The sequence below is a fragment of the Stegostoma tigrinum genome, chromosome 19 (genome assembly GCF_030684315.1).
Source record: "Stegostoma tigrinum isolate sSteTig4 chromosome 19, sSteTig4.hap1, whole genome shotgun sequence".
In the NCBI taxonomy this organism is placed as follows: domain Eukaryota; kingdom Metazoa; phylum Chordata; class Chondrichthyes; order Orectolobiformes; family Stegostomatidae; genus Stegostoma; species Stegostoma tigrinum.
This window is the reverse complement of record NC_081372.1, coordinates 27,172,320-27,194,976: the sequence shown is the minus strand read 5'-3', so window position 1 is coordinate 27,194,976 and position 22,657 is coordinate 27,172,320.

The window sequence follows — 22,657 nt, the reverse complement described above, 5'->3', positions numbered from 1 at the left end:
AGCTCTGGCCCTCTTGCTTAGAAGCGGGATGCTACCCACTGAGCCACTCCAACTTCTTATTATTTTGACTGTACAGTGGTAAATAATTACATTAATAATTGAAAAGTTGGCATAATTAGGAGGTTTAAATTCTGTCAACTTCAGTAATGTTGGAGAATGTAAAGTGAATGAGCTTCAACTAACAAACCACTTTCAATCTCCAGCATTACTGCCATCATCAATTTGTTTCCATGGGTTTGTGCTCAACCATTAGTAATACACTGTCTGAATTAATTAAATGCATTAGGCATTTGATCCAAATAGTGACACTCTTCTTACTGCAAAGTACAATAAACAAAGCAGTCATACAGTGCTTGTAATCATTAATTTGATGATTTGATTTCTCATTCAAACCCAAAGTGGAATCCCATCCTTGATTGTCATGGCATAGCACCCACATCAGCACTGAAAAGTCTGAAATAATATTTGAAAAAAAATCATCAATATGAAGTGCATATAATGCTCATCTTATGTCAACGTGGTGATTTTCAAGGAGAATATTAAAGGAGAGAGGATGGTAGAGAGGCAGGGAGATTAATGAGGAAATGCTGAATATGGGACCTAGATAACCAAAAGCATGGCTGCTGATATGTGTGTTGGTGTTGTGGCATTGGGGAGAACTAAAGGTGTGAGGGATTCACCAAAAAGTTATTGAATATTCTTCTAGAATTAGAGAAATTCAGAATGTTTAGAGGCTTGCACATTTAAGAGGTTTTTTACACTGATAGGTCGGGGTGATGGTGTGAAAGTACTTCAACATGAAAATGAGAATGTTAAATGTGAGGCTTTGTAAGATGAGGCTAAGTTTAGGTTAACAAACAGGAATATGCACTATAGGTACAATTGCAGCGTTTTTGGACGTACGTGTTTCAGCACCGTGTACAGTTCTGGTCACCCTTCTCTAGGAAGGATATTAGTAAATTGCAGCAGGTTCAGATAAGATTTACATGGATGTTGCTGGGAATGGAGGAATTTAGTTAAAAGGAGAGGTTGGATCAGCTGGAACATTTTTACCCTGCAGGGTAGGAGGTTGAGGGGTCACCTCATTGCGGTTTGTAAAATCATGAGGTACATGTATAAGATGAATAGCAAAAGTCTTTTCCCTAGGGTAGGGGAGTTCAAGACCAGCGGGCATATTTTTAAGTGAGAGGGGAAAGATTTAAAAGGGACTTGAGGGGCAACATTTTCACACAAAGGGTGGTGCATATATGGAATGTGCTGCAAAAGGAAGTGGTAGGTGCAGATATAGTTACAACATATTACAAAAAAAAATTAACAGGCACATGAATAGGAAAAGCTTAGAGGGATATGGGCCAAACGCAGACAAATGGGACTATTCGGTTTGAGAAACTTGGTCAGTACGGACGAGTTGAACTGAAAGGTCTATTTCTGTGCTGTATCATCATATATGATTGATAATAGCCAGCTGGACTTGGAATAATTAAATGTGGGGTGTAACAATGGTAAGGATGAGGCTTTCTACAACAGCAGGATCAGGCAAGGCTACAGATACGTATTTTTAAAAATAAAACTAGGCACTCTCTACGCTGTAGAGGACAGGGCAAAGAAATACACCTCAGCAAGGAGCTGCACCTGCAGGCAACATAAAGAAATCATATCTTCCTGAAAATTAATGGCTAAACCACAGGCTAAGGATATGTAATTCTCCAATTTTCTTCCATGAAAGATCAATTATATATCCTTAGGATTAATCTGCTAACATTAACAAGTAATTTCCAGCTTTAATTCATGAAAACGCCTAAATTAGTTCAATAAATCTCAGACGCAATATGAAGCCGATACTTTGAATAATTAAGTTTAATTCTCAGTTTGACTTTGCAAGCCAGTAATTATAGAAACTCAAAGATATTATAAAAGGCTGCTGAGCTTAAATGGCCAGAGTGTGGTTCAAAGAATGCCAGCAGCGTGGGATTTATTCCTGTGCCAAATGCCAAAGACATGGGACCTGATTCTTCACCCTGCCCTTGAGCATGGGAGCCAATGGCAAACCGTCACTGAGAAAAACTCCCAAGAGAAAGAACTCAATGTGAAACATCAGCAAGCAAGAAGCCAAGCACCTGCCTTTGAGCACATTGGTTCATGTTGCTAACAACAGAATAATTTTGTACTTTTATCATATTTTCCCTTTTTGACAGCTAAGGTAACAAACCTATTTACAGTATATTGCTGCATAATTTATAGCAGCAATAGGGAATTTTAAGTCAAATCAATGGAGAAGAAAATAAATCCAATAAATATAGCATTGAACCCGTCTGAAGGATGAGAACCTTATATAAAATAGCATGCAAAAAGTCATGTTTTGTCATTTGTCTCCTCCTACATCCTTGCATTTCTAATAGAACTGGCAAAATATTTCACATTCAAAGTCCTGATTGTGAAGAAAGAAAGGAGAAATCATTTAATTTTACTGCAGGTACAGCAGCTTTTCAATTGATTGAGCTTGAGTTAGCTCTTTGAAAGACTGACTTTCATTTAGCCCCATTGCACTTTGTTCATAACTTTTTGTTGTTTTCTTCTCAAATATTCATCAATTTAATTCTTAAAAACCACTATTGGCACTACTTCACCATTTGCTTCTGACAGGGAATTTTATGTCCCAACAGCTGTCTGCATTTGAAATAAAATTCTCCTAACCTCTCTCATCACTTGTTCAATATGATCTTAAAGTTATCAACAATAGTCAGTGGGAATACATTTTCTTGATTTATCTTGTAAAACCCTACCAGAATTTTGTACTTTTCAGGATGATTCCTGACAGTAACAACAGCTACCTTGCAATGAACTGGACACAATTGAATAATATTTATGCTGCTCTTGCAGTTGTAAAAATTCTACATCATTTTAAGCAGCAAACAATCACTGACGGCAGACCAGCAATGTTGAAGCATCTGTTGATGTGAGGAGTGCCTGACCATTTGTTTGGCAATTATTCTGTGTGGAGTGTTAGCAAGGCTAACTTTGGAGGTGTGATGTCACCACCCAGCAAGTATCTCAATTAATTATTATCCTTCACACATTGACTCACATATTAATCATCACAGTGGCAGCTGATTTTACTCAGTAGATGCTTAATGCAAAAAATGTTTTTTTTCTCTTATCCCTCGTTGAAGTTACTGTATTAAGATATATTGTAGTTATACCTTTTCTCTTGCTTTTGGTTCTTTTCGATGTGATGCAGGCTCTATGACTGGCATGACAGATCTTGCAGTTCACATCAAGCATTCTGCCTGACCAAAGCACAATAATTAACACTTTGGAGAATGTAAGTGATAATTTTGAGAAGGAAAAGCTGAGCAATACACAATAGAAACTGGAGATGATGTGACAGGACAATAAAAAGCAGGAGAAGTAGGATACCATGGAACATGTACCAATTCTTGGCCATTCACAGAGATCCTATAAACTTGTTAGTAAATCAACAAAAAACAATACTCTCATACAGGCACTCTAATTAACACCAGGCCATTCAGAAATCTACTTATGTGACTGACTATGCCAAATTTGAATGATTAGAAAACAGAGGCGGCATAGAATGATTTATGATGCAGAAGGAAGCCATTCAGCATTGTGTCCATGTTGACCATAAGAGTGGTATCCAGCCTGAGCTCCCTTCCTGTTCTTGGTCTGTTGTTCTAGGGATAGCAAGCACAACAAGTGTATATCCAAATGTTTAAAAATAATGAGTTTTTTTTAATATTATTTCAATCACCTTTGCAGGCAGTAAGTTCCAGATGCCACCACCTTCAAGGTGAAGTTACTCCTCAACTTCCTCTAATCTTTCCATCAATTGCTTTAAGTCTACTCCTTCAGAATTTAACTGAATCCCTTTTGAAAGTTGCTACTGAAAGTGCTTCCACCAACCATTCAGGCCGTGAATTCCAGATAACACCTCATTAGGGTGAAGTTTCTCAGCCCCTGAATGACATGGGCAATGGTAAGTCATTGGGGAAAATATGGTGGAATCAGGAAAATCAGTTTCTTGACATCAAGAGAAAATAGTCCAATTTCTCATCCAAAATTTGGGCAGTAAGTTGCCAATCTTACTGGCGTGTGAAAAGGGGCTGATTGGAATACATTTCATAATGACCTAATCTAACCTCATTTAAATAAAATTTCTTATTTTGACATGCGCTGGAGAGAAACTGGGATAGCAACAATTCCCAGCATGAAAGTCTGACAGGGTACCTGTTGTCCCCAGTTCACCGCTTGCTCCTGTGGGCCTCTATCCTGGTCAACCATTCCTCAAAATTAAGGGCATGTTCCATGGGTGGCAATGGCCTTCACCTTCATCCAAGAAAATGAGCAGCAGACACATACCAGCCTCTCTCCATTAACCTGGCACACCTCCCTATCACATAGAATACAATTCTTTCCTTCAATGCTGTACTTTGGAGTGTACCAATATCTTTTACTTGCTCTATTAGTGATCCCTCACATCATACCTACTTGGATGTTCACAGCATCTCTAACTAGCCATGCCCTTTTGCGTTTTGTTACCTCATTTAGAACTTAAAAGCCCACAGTGTTTCTGTCTTGCCTTGTCTTTTAGTATCGACACAAAGTCAGGCAGATTGTCATGGTTACCAGCAGTGATCAATCACGGGGTGGACATGTTGCTGTCCAGCACTGTGCTCCATCAATGTCACACCTACAGTATGTACCTGCAGTTTACACAGCAAACACACTGCATGTGATTTAACTGAATGGCCATGTCACAAAATTTAAGTGCTTAAGCAATCCAGGGTGGATTGGAGGTCTTGCAGTCTTCAGTCGGAGGGTCCAGTCACAGTCAGTCAGGGTAGCGGCTGAGACTTGGAAACAGTCAGCTGCTTGAGATGGTCAGAAACAGGAGTTTTATATCACTACCGTCTTGGGAGTGGACCACCGTCAGTCCTGCAGTTCCAGTGCAACCAGTCTGAAAGTTAACAGGGAGTCAGCTGCGGGGCTGTTCAGAGATCAGTCAGTGTCCAGATACTCATTTGCCACAGCTATCAGTCAAAGTTGAAGTAGGGGCCAGGCCTCCCTTAGCCCTGGGTCTCTGCTATCTAAAAGTTAAGGAGGGTAATGAGGGGCCATTGATGAGGTAGGGAGGCTGGCAAAGTTAATTGTAGGGATTGTGGTCACCAGCTGAGATACAGAGAAAATAATAATTGCAAAGGGGATGGGCAAATCAATATGTAAGGGTGAGAGAGCATTGGATGGCATGGTTTACTGTGAGAGGGAGGTCATCAACAATCAGAACCAGCCTCACTTCAATCGGGGTGAGTACAGGATGATGATTGATGTAGCTAAGGTGTAAGTTCAGGTTTTAGGAGTAACGTTGAGAGATGAAGGCGTAAATGCAAAATTTGGAAGAGAACATGTATAAGATCAGTGCAGTGGGCTTAAAAGAGAGACCAAGGAAGAAAGAGAATAGGACGGTTTGGGTGCATGCCAAGCACAACCTGCATTGTTTCATTATTCATGTGACTCCTAAATGTTCAATGGAAATGAAAAATGGTAGCAGAACACTTGGAGTTGGTGAAATAGTTGTTTTCTCCTGCTTGATCACATGAACTCTACTTGTGAGCAATATGAGGCCCTTCAACGTGCAATAGCATTAATCAGGTAATTTCAAAACACAGATTGAACCATCACTAATCATACCACACTGCATATGAAATGCATGCAGTAGCCAATGGTATGGGATAAAAATCCTGATCACAAGCAATATTGATCATGTCATTGGTCATTACAGATTGATCTGAGTCATCTCTCTGAAGGTGAAGTAATCACAGGTAACCTTAAAAGTGTCACCTTTAAAGTATAATTCAGAAAGATGATTAAAGATTGCAGAAGTTGAACAAAAATTGGTTTCATGAATATTCTTCATTTTGTTCAATCACCCTATGATCTTTCTCAGTTGTGATCTGCCCGTACTGCAGGCAAAACAAAACTTTTCACTGTGCTTAGGTATATGTGACAATAATAAATCAAATCAGAAATTTCCTCTGACCTTGTACTGTAAGTATTTGTCAACATGCTCTTATATACAATTTTGCCTTTCTTGGGTGATTCTGAGCTTGCAGAAGCATGATTTCAATAATGCTTCCACCCTTACAATCTGCAACTGTATTTGTGCATCATACCTTGCCCTACATACATTAGAATCAGGTTTCCTATCTCAAAGGTCCATGGAAAGACATCCATTCACTCTCCTTGTCAGAGTTCGTTACATGCCACTGTAGAAAGGATTATTGTAAACTGTAATTTGTGTACGATGTGACTGCTGACTGCTGAGATTAGTAGAAGCTTATTCTCTTTCTGAAATGCCCCCCATAGATGCATTGGAACTGAGACTAATGGATCCAGCTACAGTCAGTGTCATTGTTGATTTGGCGGCAAAGCCAGAAAGGCATGGAGGAATTGACGAGGAAGAGATGCATCTGTAAGCCAAGGATGAGGAGCATCTCCAGCAGCTACTGAATGCTCGCTAGAGCTGAAGGTCTCCTCAGGATGCCAAGATTGATGCAGGAGGTCCAGAGTCTATCGTCTTTGATGCTATTTCCTTCAGATGAGCAGCTGCTGCAGGCAGTGAATATAAGGGCAACACTGTTACTGATCTATGTCATTAGTTTGAATGGGACTTGAACTGAAGAGACTGGCAGTCATCCTAGCATGTTATCAAGGTGAACGCTATGATAAAATTTTATGCAACTGGCTACAACAAAGGATCCACTGAGATCCTGTGTGGGATCTCTGAAGCCTCAATTCGTAAGTATATGAAGGCTGTTATAGGGCAATTTGAACCAGATTACACAAATTCATCTCAGTTTCCTGTGACAAGATCAGGGCTACAGCCCAAGTGTTGGCTTTACCAACACTGGTGACATCTGTTTGGCTATGGAGTGCAATAGATTATATGCATTAAGCTAAGAGCAGCAAACTTCAACAATAAAAAAGGGTTCCATTCCATTAATGTACAAATCATCTATGACCATCAGTACAACATCTTGGAAGTCTTCAACAGGTACTCTAGAAGCTGCCATAATAGCCCTCACCTTGAGAACTCAGATGTTCCTACCTCATTTCAAAGGCTGGATTCCTCATAAGGGATGGTTGCTGGGGGATCATGGCTACCCTCTGCAATCACAACTGATAACTCTGTGAAGCAACTCTCCTGAATAAAGCCTAGCACAGATACAATGGAGACCATTTGGACCATGGTGGAGCAGATGATTAGCCTCCTGAAGACAAGGTTCTGATGCTTGAACAGGTCTGGAAGGGGACTTCCAGCACATTCAAGACAGAATGTGATGCATAATCTTAACATACAGTGCTCTGCAGGCAAAAACAGGGGTTTGATGAAAGCTGAAGAGCTGGGACCATGGCAGCAGTGTTATGATGAGGAATTCAAGGATATTGAGCAAGAGAAATATCACCTTCAGCATCACTGTGCAGTACAGTGTCGGGCAGAGTAAGGCAGACAGGTCTTAATTGACATCCGGCTCCAACAGATCTGAACTGAGTGCAGTGATCACTCATTGACTGACTGTGTGTACATTTGTTGTTGCTCAAAAGGCAAGCACTGATTGACTGTTCGCAGAAGCAAATGCAGCTTTTTTTTTTCAATTTTGGTGCTGTTTAATAAAAGCAAATGTTTTCAGCTAAGGCTTTCTAGCACGTGACATTGCCACATAGAATAATGACAACATGTTATTGCCATGCTTGGCATTTAAAAAAACACTTCATGAGACAGAGTTCTAACATGGTACGGTGCTGAGGGTGGGTAGTCTCTGTAGCTTGAGATAATGGGAACTGCAGATGCTGGAAAATCCAAGATAACAAAGTGTGGAGCTGGATGAATGTTAATGTAGAAGAACAATACATTTATGATAAGGAGCATCTATTTGCAATAAAATGGTACCCATGTGCCCTCAGAAGCTTTTCTTTCAGCTCCCCCTGCACCTCCCCCCCAATGCCTGCTCTCCCCTTCCCCCACTATATGTACTGTGGAAGATAGTTCCTGGTTGATGGCTCTTCAGCTGGTACACAGCTGGTGCCTGAAATCCCAAAAGGGCCCAGCAATGGCGAATACTCAACTGCTGGTGAGTGCATAATAGCATGAATGCAGTGTTATAGCAGCCTGATGGACACATGATGAGGTGAGCAGTGTAAAATTACATGAGAAAACTTATTAGAGCTCATGGAGACCAATCCTCCGTGAAACTCTCAGTTTGACATTTAGCCCATTTTTGGTCAAATTCAGCTAGTTATATTTTTAAAAAAACACTAGTCTTCTTTTGTTAATTAATCATATTACATACGGTCATCCACTTACCAAATTGTCTGGCACCAAAAGAGAATTTCTCTTTATTTAGTCTAAGAACATTGCTCATGATATAGAACATCCATTACATTTGCTATTAACTTTCTCTGTTATCAGTATTCCATTCTGCTATTGATACATCTTCCAGTGTGTCTTCCCTTTTTCATCTTTTTTTTGTCTTCCTTCCTCTTCCCCTCTCCCAGTGGATTATCTCCCTTCCCATCTCTTTTCACACTATCTCATCCTTCTCCTACACATAATCTTTCATCCACCTTCAGTTCTTTCTTCCCCTCACTCCATGAGCCACTAGCCTTCTTTTGCCCCATCCCTGCGTGCACTGGTGCAGGAAGCCAAAACAGGAGGTGTAAGTCAATTGTTCCCATGTTAAATCTGTTCTGAATTCAGAAAGAATTGGTCGCTGGCAGAAGATGTGATAGCCCCCAAGTAAGACATCATGTAAAGACAGGATAATTTTTATGTATATGGCCTTCTTATTGTAGGATGTCCAATGGCTCCAATAAACCAATGTTAGTGTGTTTTTTGGTGTAGTCGCTGTCATAATTTAAGGAAATGTGGCTAACAATTTGCAATTGGTAAGGCTCCGAAAGAACAATGACATAATTTACTCGATAATTTGTATTTCAGTGATGGTTCAAGAAGAAAATATTAATCCAGACACTGGAAAGAGTGTTCTTCTTATTTTAATATTAATTCAGGAGACGTAGGTATTGATGGTAAACCAAATTTATTGCCCATTGCCATTAGAAGATAGAGAGCTATTGTGGTTCACGTGGTGTAAGCACATTCACAGTGCTGATAGAAAGGGAGTTCCAGGGTGTTGGCCCAGGGCTGGTGAAAGGATAGCAATGTATTTCCAGGCAGGATGGTGTAACTTGGAGGCAAACTTGATGGCAGTGATGTTCTCATGTATCCGCTGCCTTTGTCCTTCAAGATGATAAAGGTTGCAAGTTTGGAAGGTGCTGTCCAACGAGCTTTGGTGAGATGTTACAAGTGCATCTCATAGTCGGTAAATATTGCGGTCACTGTGTGTTGTGTTACAGAGAATGAAAGTTGAAAATGTTAGATGGGGTGCCAATCTGCTTTATTCTGGAAGATGTCAACTTTCTTGAGTGTTGATGGAGCTGCACTCAGCCAGGCAAGTGGAGGATATTCCATCACATCCTAACTTAGAATCTCCCCTACAGTGTAGAAACAGGCCATTCAGGCCAAGTCCACAATGACCCTCTGAAGAGCATCCCACCCAGATCCCTGTAACCTTGCATTTCCCGTGGCTAACCCACAATTTAGCATGGCCTATTCACCTACCCCACACATCTTCGGACTGTGGGAGGAAATTTGAGCACCTGGGCAAAACCTACACACACACAGGGAGAATGTGCAAAATCCACACAGGCAGTCGCTGCTCTCAGCCAAAGGGGGCCTGAAAGGCCAGGAACATTTAAGGATGGCTGAGGAACATTGGGGCCAGGTGGGCAGGCCCCAAAGAAAGATGCACAGGGGTCACTAAAGGTCAACAGTGTTGTTGCCATTAAGGTGGCTATTGTCAACCTGCAGCCCCTCTGTGGGCCATGTGTGCTCATAGAGGAGGGCACTCAACCCACCCCCTCCTCCCCAGAACATGCAAGGAAGCAATCACATTTCACCCTGCCATCTCTCCACATGATGTTAGCTTCACGCAACTCAGACCATATGCCCATAGCATGGGAAATGACCTTTAGTTAGCAACTTGAGTGACTCAACTGCACTCTCAGCTCGCATCTGAGCCACCAGCATTCTTGCTGCTGACAAAATTGATATGCTGACAAGAAGATTTCAGACATCCATCTTATGCAGTCCCATGCCAAGTTGCCAAAAGTTCTATCTTCCAACCCATGCCTAACAGGCCCAGAATATTCTGGTGCAAAATAAGAGTTATGAAAGGAGAAGTAACTTGGCAAGAAAAAGTCAAGGTGAGCAGATAATTAAGCTGTTCTGATCAAACTGTCGTTCCTTTCCCTGTACAGTAAAAAAGTCCTGGGGCTGAAGAGACAACATTTATCAGTCTGCCATATTTCACACCCATGTTGTAAATACCTTGGAATGTTTTTCTATATTGAAAATGCTGTTTAAATATATATTGTTACTACTGCTTCTTCATTCATCAAACATTACCTATTTAATAGTTAACTTGTTGGAAGTTTAATTTGGTCTGTATTGGGCTATTTATCCCTTAATACATTATACATTAGCTGTACAAATAATTCAGATTTACAACTGAATTAAATTGAAGTATACTGGATTTTTTTCACAATTAATCCCCTCTCATTCACATTCATCAGAAATCCTCAAATTAGAGACTGAAATGGAGAATTTTCTCATGGGTTAGAGAAACATTTGAAGGTTTATGGGAAAGTGTATGGACATGGGAATAATTGGGTCATCCATTCAAAGTTTCACCACAGGCATAATTGCCCAGTCTATCATAAAGATTGTATCTTTATTTTTCTATATTTTTGATCATGCACTGAAATGGGAAAAGAACACTTATGAAAACCAAGAGTTGTGGAAGGCATCACTGCAAATTTTTAAATGTAATTTACCACCATTCATTATAATTGGTGTTTACCCTGTTGCTTGTTAAAGCAGTATGGGGAAGTTACAGCCAACTCGCTTGGACCAGGGGTGTGTGCAAAGGAGAGCTAGCTGCCAACAAGTAGTGAGTGATAACTGATCACCATTCCACAGACCAGTGATAAAGGTTTTCTAATAATTTTCCAATAATTATATGAAGACTCCCAGGTAGCAGAACAGCCCTCAGGTATGAACGACATGGCAATAAGCCGCTAGAATGGGAGGTGGTCTCGTTCTCTCTTTCTATCTCGTGCTGTCTCTCTCATGCTCTCTTTCTCTTTCTCATGCTCTCTCCCAGCAATAAAAGAACCTAAAGCCTGAAGAAAGCCTGTTTATGATTCCCCCACCAGTTAGTATCAGCTATGGCTATGAAGCAACTGTTATGAGATTTCGCAATTAGTGAATCAGTCACTCTGTGCCTCCTTCAAGGAAGTGGAAAGAATTTTGATAAATAGGAGATACATGAACAACAAGTTCTGATAAGCAAAAGGATGATTTCAGTGAACCCCACAGACTATTGGACAGCATTCCCAGTCTTTCCCTCCACTCATAACACCATCTTTTTGTCTGTAAGTATGTGCAAGGGGTGTTTTATAAGGGGAGAGGTTAGAGTTTTAATGAGTAGTTATAGGTTGAGAGTTCATAATTGTTTCCCTATAGGTAGAATCCATTTATTTTGTCCTAAATAACTCTTGTTAAGTACAGAAATTTAGTCCATCCATTCTATCACGCTGGGTCTAAAAAGACAGGTAAATCAGAATTCTATAGACTTTGATAAAAATTCTAAAGTTGTGATGATTCTGAGAATGGTGGAGCTTGATGTCCAATATTCTACTCCAATTAGGCAGAACACTGTACTAGGATAATGTAACGCCCTCACCATAACAACTCTTCGTTTCTAAATGTTTGTAACTTTCTTGTAAATTTGTTCCTTAGTCTCTTTCCCATGAAATAAAATTGAATATTTCTAATGTAATGTAATAGTACCTCTTATTTTTAAATAAATTCCATTCTTGACTCCTTCAGGACATGTTCTCTATCACTATAATATCCTCACAAATCAATACTGGCAATTTCCCTTTCATTTCTTATCTAAATTTCCTAAACTGTTTGTGTCTAGAAATATTTAGTCCACTATCATGATTTTTTCTGAGCCAGGTATTTGTGGTCACCACAATGTATTGACCTAGATTTTTTGATTACCAAACAGTCATTATTCCAACATTGATGGGATTTGTACATGTGGATCCTGCAGAATCCTCACTGTGCACCATTCCAAAAGAATTGGTCAGGAAATTGAATTTTCCACCATCCTATTCTTTAACATCTGGAACCCCCTGGAAGTTTCCATTTAAATTGGTGGCTTTGGAGGGTTCCAACTTAATTAAGTAAATGGGTCCTTGTTGTATAGTGATGGTGTCCCTATCTCCAGGCCAGAAGGCCTGGGTTCAAGTCCCATCTGCTCCAAAGGTTTGTAATAATATCTCCAAGCAGATTACTTGTAAAATATCTTAAATTAGGTAAATCATTACTCAGGAAATGTTTGTTTATTAAACACATAGTCTATCTCCTCAGTAACTATTTAATAACAATTGAACAGCCCCAAACACACATCTCCAAAACCATTGCCACCACCACTCCACCTGACTTTGGCCCTCTCTTAGGGAATGGCCACTCCCTCTCCCAGAACCTGATCCATGCAACCCACTCTAATCTGACACTAATACCCTCACCACTCCCTCGCACTGCCCTGCCAGGGATCCCAGCCTCCAGATTATCATACCTTCCCAACAGGACCTGACACCTGTCCCAAACCCAACACCCCAGCGTCAATCCATAACCAAATTGCCATTCCCCCACCAACAAACCAATGCCCCCCAAACCCCTTGCTGTCCTGATCCCCTACCTGTACAACTTGACCTGGCCAAACCCCTTGCAGATCCAAGCCAACCTAGCTGCTCTTGGGCCCAACCACCTCCCACACCATTGGACCAGACCCACCAACCTTAGCCCCTGCTGTTGGACCTGAACCTACAGTAAACACTATATCATTTAACTGGTCCCCTTGTCAACTGGTGCCCTACCCTCTTTCCACATGCCATCCTACCCACTTGGAACCTTATCCACTACTCAGCAGGCATTCCACCCATCTGGCACAGTACTCACTAGGTACTCTACCTCCTCCTCAACTGGCAACTGCATGAAATTGCCACTCCTTGGAAAATTTAGTCCAGCACAAGCCTATCCATGCCTGGAGTGCAGCAAACTGGTGTATCACAATTCAAAAGTTCACATACATGTATAGTATGTTAAGTTCCACATCTTATGCCAATTGAGTTTGTATAGGCATATGCTTTGATTGAGACGAAGACATTTAGAAAGTTTGTGTAAGGATCAGTTTCCCTGCCTGCGTCTCTTTCACAGCTATGTCTGCAACCACGTGTCCTTGGATAGGGAGTACTGGTGCCTGTGAAGCTTTTTGCCGGGTGGGTGATGTGGGATTTGGGGCACATCATCTGACCCTCAAATGCCATTCTGATTTCGTTCCCATCAGTTCTGGTGGTTTTTGCTGATTCTTGATTATTTTTGCACTGCCCCTTTTTTATTGAATTAAAATGAATCCGTTTCCATCCCATTGCAGAGCTGGTTTGCACTTATACTGTGGTGGGTATTGTGAATAATGCTAAATGAAATGCAGACAACTTCTGCTTTACCCTTTCCAGATTTGATTTAGCAGAGAAAACCTGGCTTTCTAAATGTTTGCATGATTTAAGGGCATGTGAGCAAGAAAAGATTTGTTGCTCTCCCTAATTGCACTGTAGAAGGTAGTTGTGAACTGCCTTCAGGAAGTGATATAGTTCGTGTGGTTCATGTGCACTTTTATTCATTCATGGGACAAGGGCACCGCTGGCTCGGCAGCATTTATTGCCCATCCCTAATTGCCCAGAGGGCAGTTTAGAGTCAACCACATTGCTGTGGGTCTGGAGTCACATGTAGCCTAGACTAGGTAAGTTTCCTTCCCTAAAGGACATTAGTAAACCAGATGGGTTTTTCCAACAATTGACAATGGTTTCATGGTCATCATTAGATTGTTAATTCCAGATATTTGTTGAATTCAAATTCCACCATCTGCCATGGTGGGATTCAAACCCGGGTTCCCAGAATATTACTTAGGTCTCTAGATTAACAATCCAGCAATAATACCAATAGGCCATTGCCTCCCCGACTGCTTTAGGAAGAGCATTTAGAACTTCTGGCATTTCTATTACTCTGGCAGCTTACTATTTCATACTCTAGAGCTATCTCTTTCTCCCAATTCTTTGTATGCCATTGTCTCCCCTAACTTCACCTGCTGGCTCCCACTCTTTCCAAATTAGTTTAACCACTCCCCGGTATGAGCAATAAATAATCCCAGTTATGTTAGCTGTAATCTTTCTAACCTCTCCATAGCCTATTTCACATTCACCCAGCTTCTCAGCTGATCGCAATGCCACAGGAGTTTATAGCCCTCCCTCCACATCTTCAGCCATATTTGAGCTTAGTCTTTAACATTACAGCATGTTTTACAAAAAAAGATTTCCTGTAGCTGAATAGGAAAGAATGCTTCTCCTAATTATACCTTTTTTTAAGCAATCAATGCTCTCATAGAAGTAAAGTGCTTGATGACTCGAGGCCCTAGTCTATTTCATTGATTTGGTGGCAATTGTTGTACTTCTGATTGTGGGCTGCATAGTTGCAATTATCACTGAAAATTTCAATACAACTGGGCTGTAATTTCAGATCTATTGAGTGTGTGCTTCAATACTTCAAAGTTGCTGCACAGCAGATTCCAAATTTCACTGATACTAGACTGTAATATAGACCTGGAGTCAATACATAACCTATGGAAGGTTAGATTGAAGGAATAATCCACACACTTTTGGTTTCAAATGGTTTGGAATGTACATGTATTCCAGTTGACGCTCCAAATACAAGATGCCAAGAGATCTCTTGGCTCTGTGGATACATTTCAATCTACCCAAAATTGGTTTTTGTTTTAAACAATGTGGGCCATTGCAGTATCTAAACATTTAACTTCTGTAAGGAACATGAACAAAAATTGCTGGAAAAACTCAGCAGGTCTGGCAGCATCTGATAACAAGACTTGGTGTGTGGGCTTGGGGCAAGGATATGAGAGAAGTTGCTCAGGCGCTAAAATGATTGAACGTGATATTCGGCTGCAGGGTCCCCAAAGGGAAAATGAGATGCTGTTCTTCTAGCTTAAATTGAGCTTCACTGAAGCACTGTAGCAAGCTTGAGACAGAGATGTTCTCCACGAAAACCTGTGGTGTGTTGAAGGGGCAGGCAAGAGAAAGCTCATGGTCAATTTTGTAGACAAAACATAGATATTCTACAAAGTGAACACCCAGTCTGCATTTCATCTCCCAAATATAGAGGGGACCACAATGTGACCAGCAAATACAATAGGCTCGATTGAGTGAAGTGCAGGTAAATTGCAGTTTCACCTGAAGGTGTGCCTGAGGCCTTCGATTGTGAGGGGAAGGAAGTAAATGGACAGGTATTACATCTTCTGTGATTGCATGGATAGGTGCCGTAAAGACATGGGGAGGTGTTGGGAGTGGAGGAGCAATGGAGCAAGGTGAATTGTCCCGCTAAGCTTCTATAAGCATGTACATGGATAATCCTCTCATGGCCTAGTGAGTTGTAGTCAGACAATAGAACAAGCTAGGGGCCGGCTGAAACCCAAACCTAAAAAGAAGTTTTAATTGTGTGCTAAATGAAAAGCATATCAGAAATTTTTCTTCACCAGAAATAGTTTCATTATGTCTAAGTCCAGCTATACTGGCACTGTCGCTGAAGGATAGCTTGCAAGTAAAGAACACATGTTGGCATGATTCGGGGGTGGGGAAGAAAAGCCAAAGACGGGGACTTAGGCTGTACTGATAATAAAGGAACAACAGTAAGAAAACTGAACATTTTTAGCCATTTCTGGAAAGACATAGGACTTGAGGAAATTGCAGAAACAGTGTGAGATAAGGTAATGCATGGATTTAAGAGAACTGAAGATTTTGAAATTAATATATGACACAATTGTGTGGATCTGTGCTAGTGATTAGGACCTATTATGTTACATCGTATTTGTGGCAGAGTGTTGGAGAAATCAACATTTATAGAGAGAGGAATATTAGAGACCAGCAAAAAGAAAATTACTCAATTCTGGTGGGAATAAAGGCATGTGTATTTTTCAACAGTGAAGGAGCTGAAGTGAAACAGAGGCAGACAGTATTACAGAGGTGGAACTAATCAGTCTTGATGATGGATATTGTGTGAGGTATAGAACAGAATTAAGAGTCAAAGCTTGATAAAGTGAATGTCAACTAGTGGTTTAATATTTGCAAATGTGTGGAAGGAGCAAACCCTTTCCTGTGTTGAGAGCTATAATGTTCTTTTCAAATGTGTTATAAATGACTGTCTGCAAATGCAAGTGGCACTGCCTGATGCTGGAAAACTGTGAAATGCTGTTAAGTGGCTTGAGAAGTCCTGAGAGCTTGCAGGTGCTATATAAATTGACGTACTTTTATTTCTTTCTTCTGGCTGCAAAAGGATGAAGTATTCTTTGAAGGTAAAAAAAAATGCTGGAAAAACCCAGCAGGTCTAGTGGCATCTGTGAAGAGAAAATTGTAAGGTTAATGTTGAGTTCATGACTGGCTCAGTATAACAGCCCAATCTCCTTTATCAAAAGCAAGTAGAAAATTAGGCAATTGAACCAGTACTAAATGCTACCACATTGATCTATTTTGGCCAAATTTGACTTTGTCAACAATTGACGTCACTATGAACTTCCACTGAATGCTCCTTTCCTGTAAAGCTACAGTGTCCATGAATGGCAAAGCACAAAATTAGTATATTCTACGTTAATATAGTATTGGCCAATTACAAACAATAACATCCCTTCACATTTTGCTAATTTAAAGCTTCCTCAAGGTGTCTGGCCATGCCTTTCTAACTTTCTAACATCAGTTCTGGTGTTCTTTCAAACGATTCCTGAGGATCAGAAGTATGGGAGCTATTTGGCCTATATGGCTCGTCTTGTTGTACAAAGAGGTAATGGGAATATAATAGAACTTATCTCAAGGCAGTTGCCTCCTGGAATGGTTAAGAACCATATCTCTGAGTGGTGTTCCTGAGCAGACTGTTGTAAACTTACATGTTTTACTGGCATAGTAGCAGCAGGTACTTAGCTAAAGATCTGACAAAACTTGCTTTCTTAGGAGATTTTCAAATTACTTATTCCCCCATGAATCTCTTCAACAGCATAATTACAATCTTCCTTCATCCTATGTCATCTGCTGTTGTGGTCACTTTGCAGAAAAGAAGAACAGTACCTAAGAATGAATAAGCCTCAGCCCTATTGGATAAGGAGATAGAGAAGGGAGTGAAAGTTTGTAGCTGTCTCGTGCTTCACCCAGATATCTGGAACTATGCATTTTCTGTGTCAATGAACAAGATATGTTATCTTCACAATGTTTAGTGAAAATCTGAGCACCTTCCACCAACCCATGGCTTTACCTTTCAAAGAGATCAAAGGGCTGAACCTTAGTTTCTTGGCTGTGTTGGTTATGTCAAGGTCCTTTGGAAGGTTTCTCATCATAAGGTCTCGTGAGAACTTTCAACACATCTTAGAAGATGTGCCTCATTAACTACTATGCCACTCCTATGGCACTCTTCCTGTCCAATTCTAGCCTCCATCCTACATGGAAAAACCTGACACTGCCAGAATGTCCAAGAATGGATCAACATACTAGGTTTTTCCACCATCTTAAATTGTTCATCAATTAGACAGTCTAGTGCTGTCCTTCACAGTTCCTACCATTTGGCTTGGACATGACTTCCCTTTCCAGTCAAGCACTTGAAGGTTCTGGTGAACAGGGTGGTACAGAGGCAGGACATTTTCTGCCCCAAGACCAGCAGAGGAGGCTATGGCACCAGGCCCTATCCAAGGTTGCCACCTGCATAGGTGTAGTATCAGCAATTTGGAAGAATGCACAGAAATGTTTAATGACATTCTCTGCTGCACCTGCATAAGTGTCACTATTTTCTCGTTGTTAGCTTGCACTCACTCTATCTCTGCCAATGTATCAATCTCTCACCAAGGATCATAGTCTATCACTTTCACCATTGCCTGCAAACTCTTCTCTGACCTACATTCACTCACCCCATCTCCTGACCTACTAACTGTGCATGCCCTTGCCTGGCTAGTCATTTGCTCAGGACACATCCTCATCTGTACTGAGAGTAGTAGCTGTGCCACCAACTTTCATCTCCTTTGATATTGGCCTGTTTCTCATTTGAGAAAGAAAACAATATCCTGCAGGCATGATGAGGTAAAACAAATGGTGGGCTGCCTAGCATTTGGCTCTTCACCCCTAATGAGTGGTGGATCCTAGCTTTGACCACTGGCTGTGTCTGAGGCCCTGGACCGGTAAAGGAAGCTGCCATCAACTTAGTGTGTCAGGCTCCCCCAACCAAAGGCTATGTCTGTTGATTTGACTGAGGATTGCTGACAACAATGACAAGCTTCCTCGTTTTGTGTCTGCACCAAATGGCAGGACAATACAGCAGTACTGTGAGTCTGGTATTTCGAGATGAGGGGAAAAAGGGCAAATCAAGGCAAGACAGGGATATTGTGAGCATCCAGGTGGTGGGAATGAAGAGAAAAAGTGAGCAGCCTAGAAATGCAGCCAAGTCCATCCATGAGCTGGGTGGGAATGTTGCTGAGCGCAGTGTCTTTGCTCCAACATTACAATCATCATTGCTCTTTTCTCCTGACAAGCAGCATTAAACTGCAGAAGCATACTGTAAGTGGATTGGAAATGTGCTATGAGCATTCTTAGAGGCTGGCATATGTTGGGTTGCAATGTCCATGGGCATTAGTGAGTGTTGCCTGTATCCATGGTGCCTGCCTGATCTGCTGTTGAGTGGTAGCCAACACAGAGTCTCTTCCCAGCCAGGAATGAGTTGAAATTGCCTGGTACCAGCTCAGTCTTCCATACTCGTGGCAGATGGTGAGTTAGAAAACTGCCTTTTAATAAAGTGAGGTCTGCCATTAATAAAGTTGTTAACAAGCAACAATCTCTCAAAATAGATAACTTGTTGCTGCCTAGCAAGAATCTCACCAAGATTCTGGGAGCTTTGTTAACAGACAGATGAGTTAAGCGGGGTATGGATTTACACGTGGAATTGTGATGTCATTGCTGTCACAGAGACGTGGTTGAGGAAAGGACAATACTGACAACTTAAAATTCCAGGGTTCAGGATCTTCAGGTAGGACAGTGAAGGTTGAAAAAGTGGAGATGGTATCACATTATTAGGTAGCAAGATAGTTACTGCAGTAAGGAGAGATGATATCTCGGGAGGGTTGTGAAATGAGGCTTTGTGGGTAAAACTTTGGAATAAAAATGGGGCAGTCACATTGTTATGAGTGTATTATAAGTCCAAAAACAGCCAGTGGGCAATTGGCAAGCAGATATATAGTCAATTCAAGGCATGTAAAAATGTTAATAGGTAAATTATATGAACAGATTTCAATTACCCCAATGCTATTTGAGATAATCATAGATAAAAGGTGTAGATGAGGCAGAACTCTTGAAACATATACAGTAGAGCTTTGTATGTCAAGATGTAGGTGGCCCTACAAGGGACAGTGAAGTCCTGGCCCTAATTCTGTGGAATGAAGCCAAACCGGCATTCAAGGTGGCACTGGAGTGCATTTTAGTGCTAATGACCACACCGACATACTTCTTAAGTTTGTAATGGAAAAGGAGGAAGATGGTCTGCAAAGAGGATTTTGGATTGGGGTAAGGCAGATTTTATTAGAATAAGGCAGGTTCTGAGTAAAATAGACTGGAATCGTCTACTTAAATGTACATCAGAACATGCAGAGATGTTCAAAAGAAAAATACAGGCCCAACATGTTCCAGTTGGGGTGTAACGTAAGAACAATAAACCTAAAGAACCTTGAATGTCTCAGAATATTCAGGACTAGATAAAAAGGAAGAGAGAGACATGTAAAACAGGTATAAAGTGAACAAAACAACAAAGGACTTAGAGGAGTATAAAAAGGGCAGGGAGCAATTTAAAAGCAATTTGGAGAGCAAAAAGTGGAATGAGAAATTGCTGGTGGCCAAGATTAGGAGAATCCCAAGATAATCTACAAGTATATCAAGGGGAAGAAAGTAACCAGGGAAGGTATAGAGCCTATTAAGAACCGATGGGGCAATCTATATGTGAAGTTAGAAGACATTTGCAGAGTGTTAAATGAGTATGTCACACTTGTGTTTACTTGGGAGAAGGAGGGTGCAAGCACAGAATTTGGGAGGATAGACTGTGAAGTTCTTGAGCAGGTTGATATAAGAAGAAGGGAGGAATTGAAGGTTTTGGCATGAACAAATCCCCAGGTCTGGATGAGTTATATCCCACCTGCTGCAGAGGAAATTATAGGGATCCTGACCCACACTTCTAAATCATCTCTGGCCACAAGAGAGGTACCAGGGTACTGGAGGATGGTTAACGTGGCTCCATTTTAATAAGATGGGTGTCAGAGAAACCAGGAAACCATGGACTAGTGAATCCAACATCAGTGATAAACAAAGTTTTGGAGACACTAGTGAAGGAGAAAATTAATCTCCATTTATAGAAGCAAGGTTTGATCAGGAATAGTTAGTATGGCTATGATAGTCAGAAAGATGTCATGCCTAACAAATCTGATGGGATTTTTTGAGCAGGTGAGCAAATAGAATGAAGTTAGGGCAGTTGATGTAGTTTATGGGTTTCAGCAACCCTTTGACAGAGTCCGACATGAGAAACTGATAAAGAAGGTAAATTCTCGTGGAACTGATGCTAACTTGGCAAGTTGGATCAAAATGGGCATTGTGACAGAGTGGTGGAAGGCTATGTAGCTGACTAGAGCCCGGTATGCAGTGGCATGGTGCAGAGATCAGTGCTGACTTTCCCTTGTTCTGAGTGATATTCATAAATGATGCAACAGAGAATATCGGGGGGCTAAGGATGTTTGCAGAGAACGGGAAGATTGACTGGGTGATTGACAGTGAGGAGGGAAGTTAAATGGACAGATCAGTGGCAGATGGAATTTAACACTGATAAAAGTGAAGAGATGCACTTTGAGAGAAAGAAGAAGTCAAGGAAATACTCAATGAATGGTAGAACACTAAGAAACTTTGAGGAGATAAGGGATCTTGGGGTATTTGTCCACAGATCCCTGAAGTTGGGGGAATAAGTTAATAGCGTAGTCAAGGCATACAAGATGCTTGCCTTTATCAGTCATGGCATAGATTATAAAAGGAGGGTGATCATGCTGTAGTTGTACAGAACTTTTGGTTAGACCCCAGCTGGAGTACTGTGTGTAGTTCTGGTCATCACACTATAGGAAGGATGCGATTGCACTGGAAGGAGTGCAAAGGAGATTCGCCAGAATGTTGCCTGAGATGGTGCATTTGAGCTATGCAGAGAAGCTATTTGAGCTTGAGTTGTTTTATTTGGAGCAGAAGAGATTGGAGGGAGGGGGGACTTGATAGAGATGTATAAGATTATGAGGGCGTGGTGAGGGTGAATACAAAGTAGCTGTTCCCATCAGTTGAAAGCTCAATTAGAAGGGCATTATTTGAAAAGTAAAAGACAGGAGGTTTGATGGATTTTGAGGAAAATCTTTTTCACCCAGAAGGTGATACAAATCAAAGAAGATTGAACAAGCTTAGAAGTAAAAGTTTTGCTAATGCCAAGGTGAGCGATTCATAAAATAGGGAAGTGTTGCATTGCATTACATATTTCTGTGCGAATGACACGTTTATTACAACACTAGACTGTAGTTATAGGGATGAGGAAGATGGCATGGTGTGAGTATCAACTATTGTAGGGAGTGCAATTCATTGATTTTTTTTTATTTGTCGCTTAGTGAGGCCCATGTCCAGGAATCTGTTTACAGTGCCTTCAATGCTGTCCAGGTCAGGTTAAAGGTCTGAATGTTTTTAACGTTTTTCTGCTTTGGCTTCATGCCATACCTTGCTGCCTTCCAGGCAGAGATGCCAGTTGAGTATTTATAATCCTGTTCAAGTGTAATAAAAATATTGGCAAGGCGTGCAATGAAGTAATTTGAGAGAGAAATGAAAGAGCCAAGCCTGCATTAATTGTTAAACTTCCTTCAAATGCGTAACAACAAATGTAAACCTCATTAAAGAAATTCAGGGCCTGCAGTCCTATGATTTTTTTGATAATACTAGGGTAAAGAAAGAATAACATTTTTGCCTCAATAAAAATTAATAAACTAAAGCTTCTGTTAATGCTTTTGGCAAAATATATTCACATGAATATATTCTTAATCAGTATTAAAGCCATGCAGTTGTGCTTGCAATTTTTTGAATTTATTGCAAGTTATGAGACCACAAAACATAACTTATTGGCAGAAGTGTAAACAAAAGTCCTTATTTCATAGTTTAATCTTATTTATATTCAGTTATGTTTTGTAATTAATGACCTTGCATATAAAGATGTTGTAATTAGGAAGAATTCATACTTTATCTTTTCAACTGTACTTGGCTATTGAAGTACGCTTATTACGCAGAGCTTGGTCTATCATTCAAC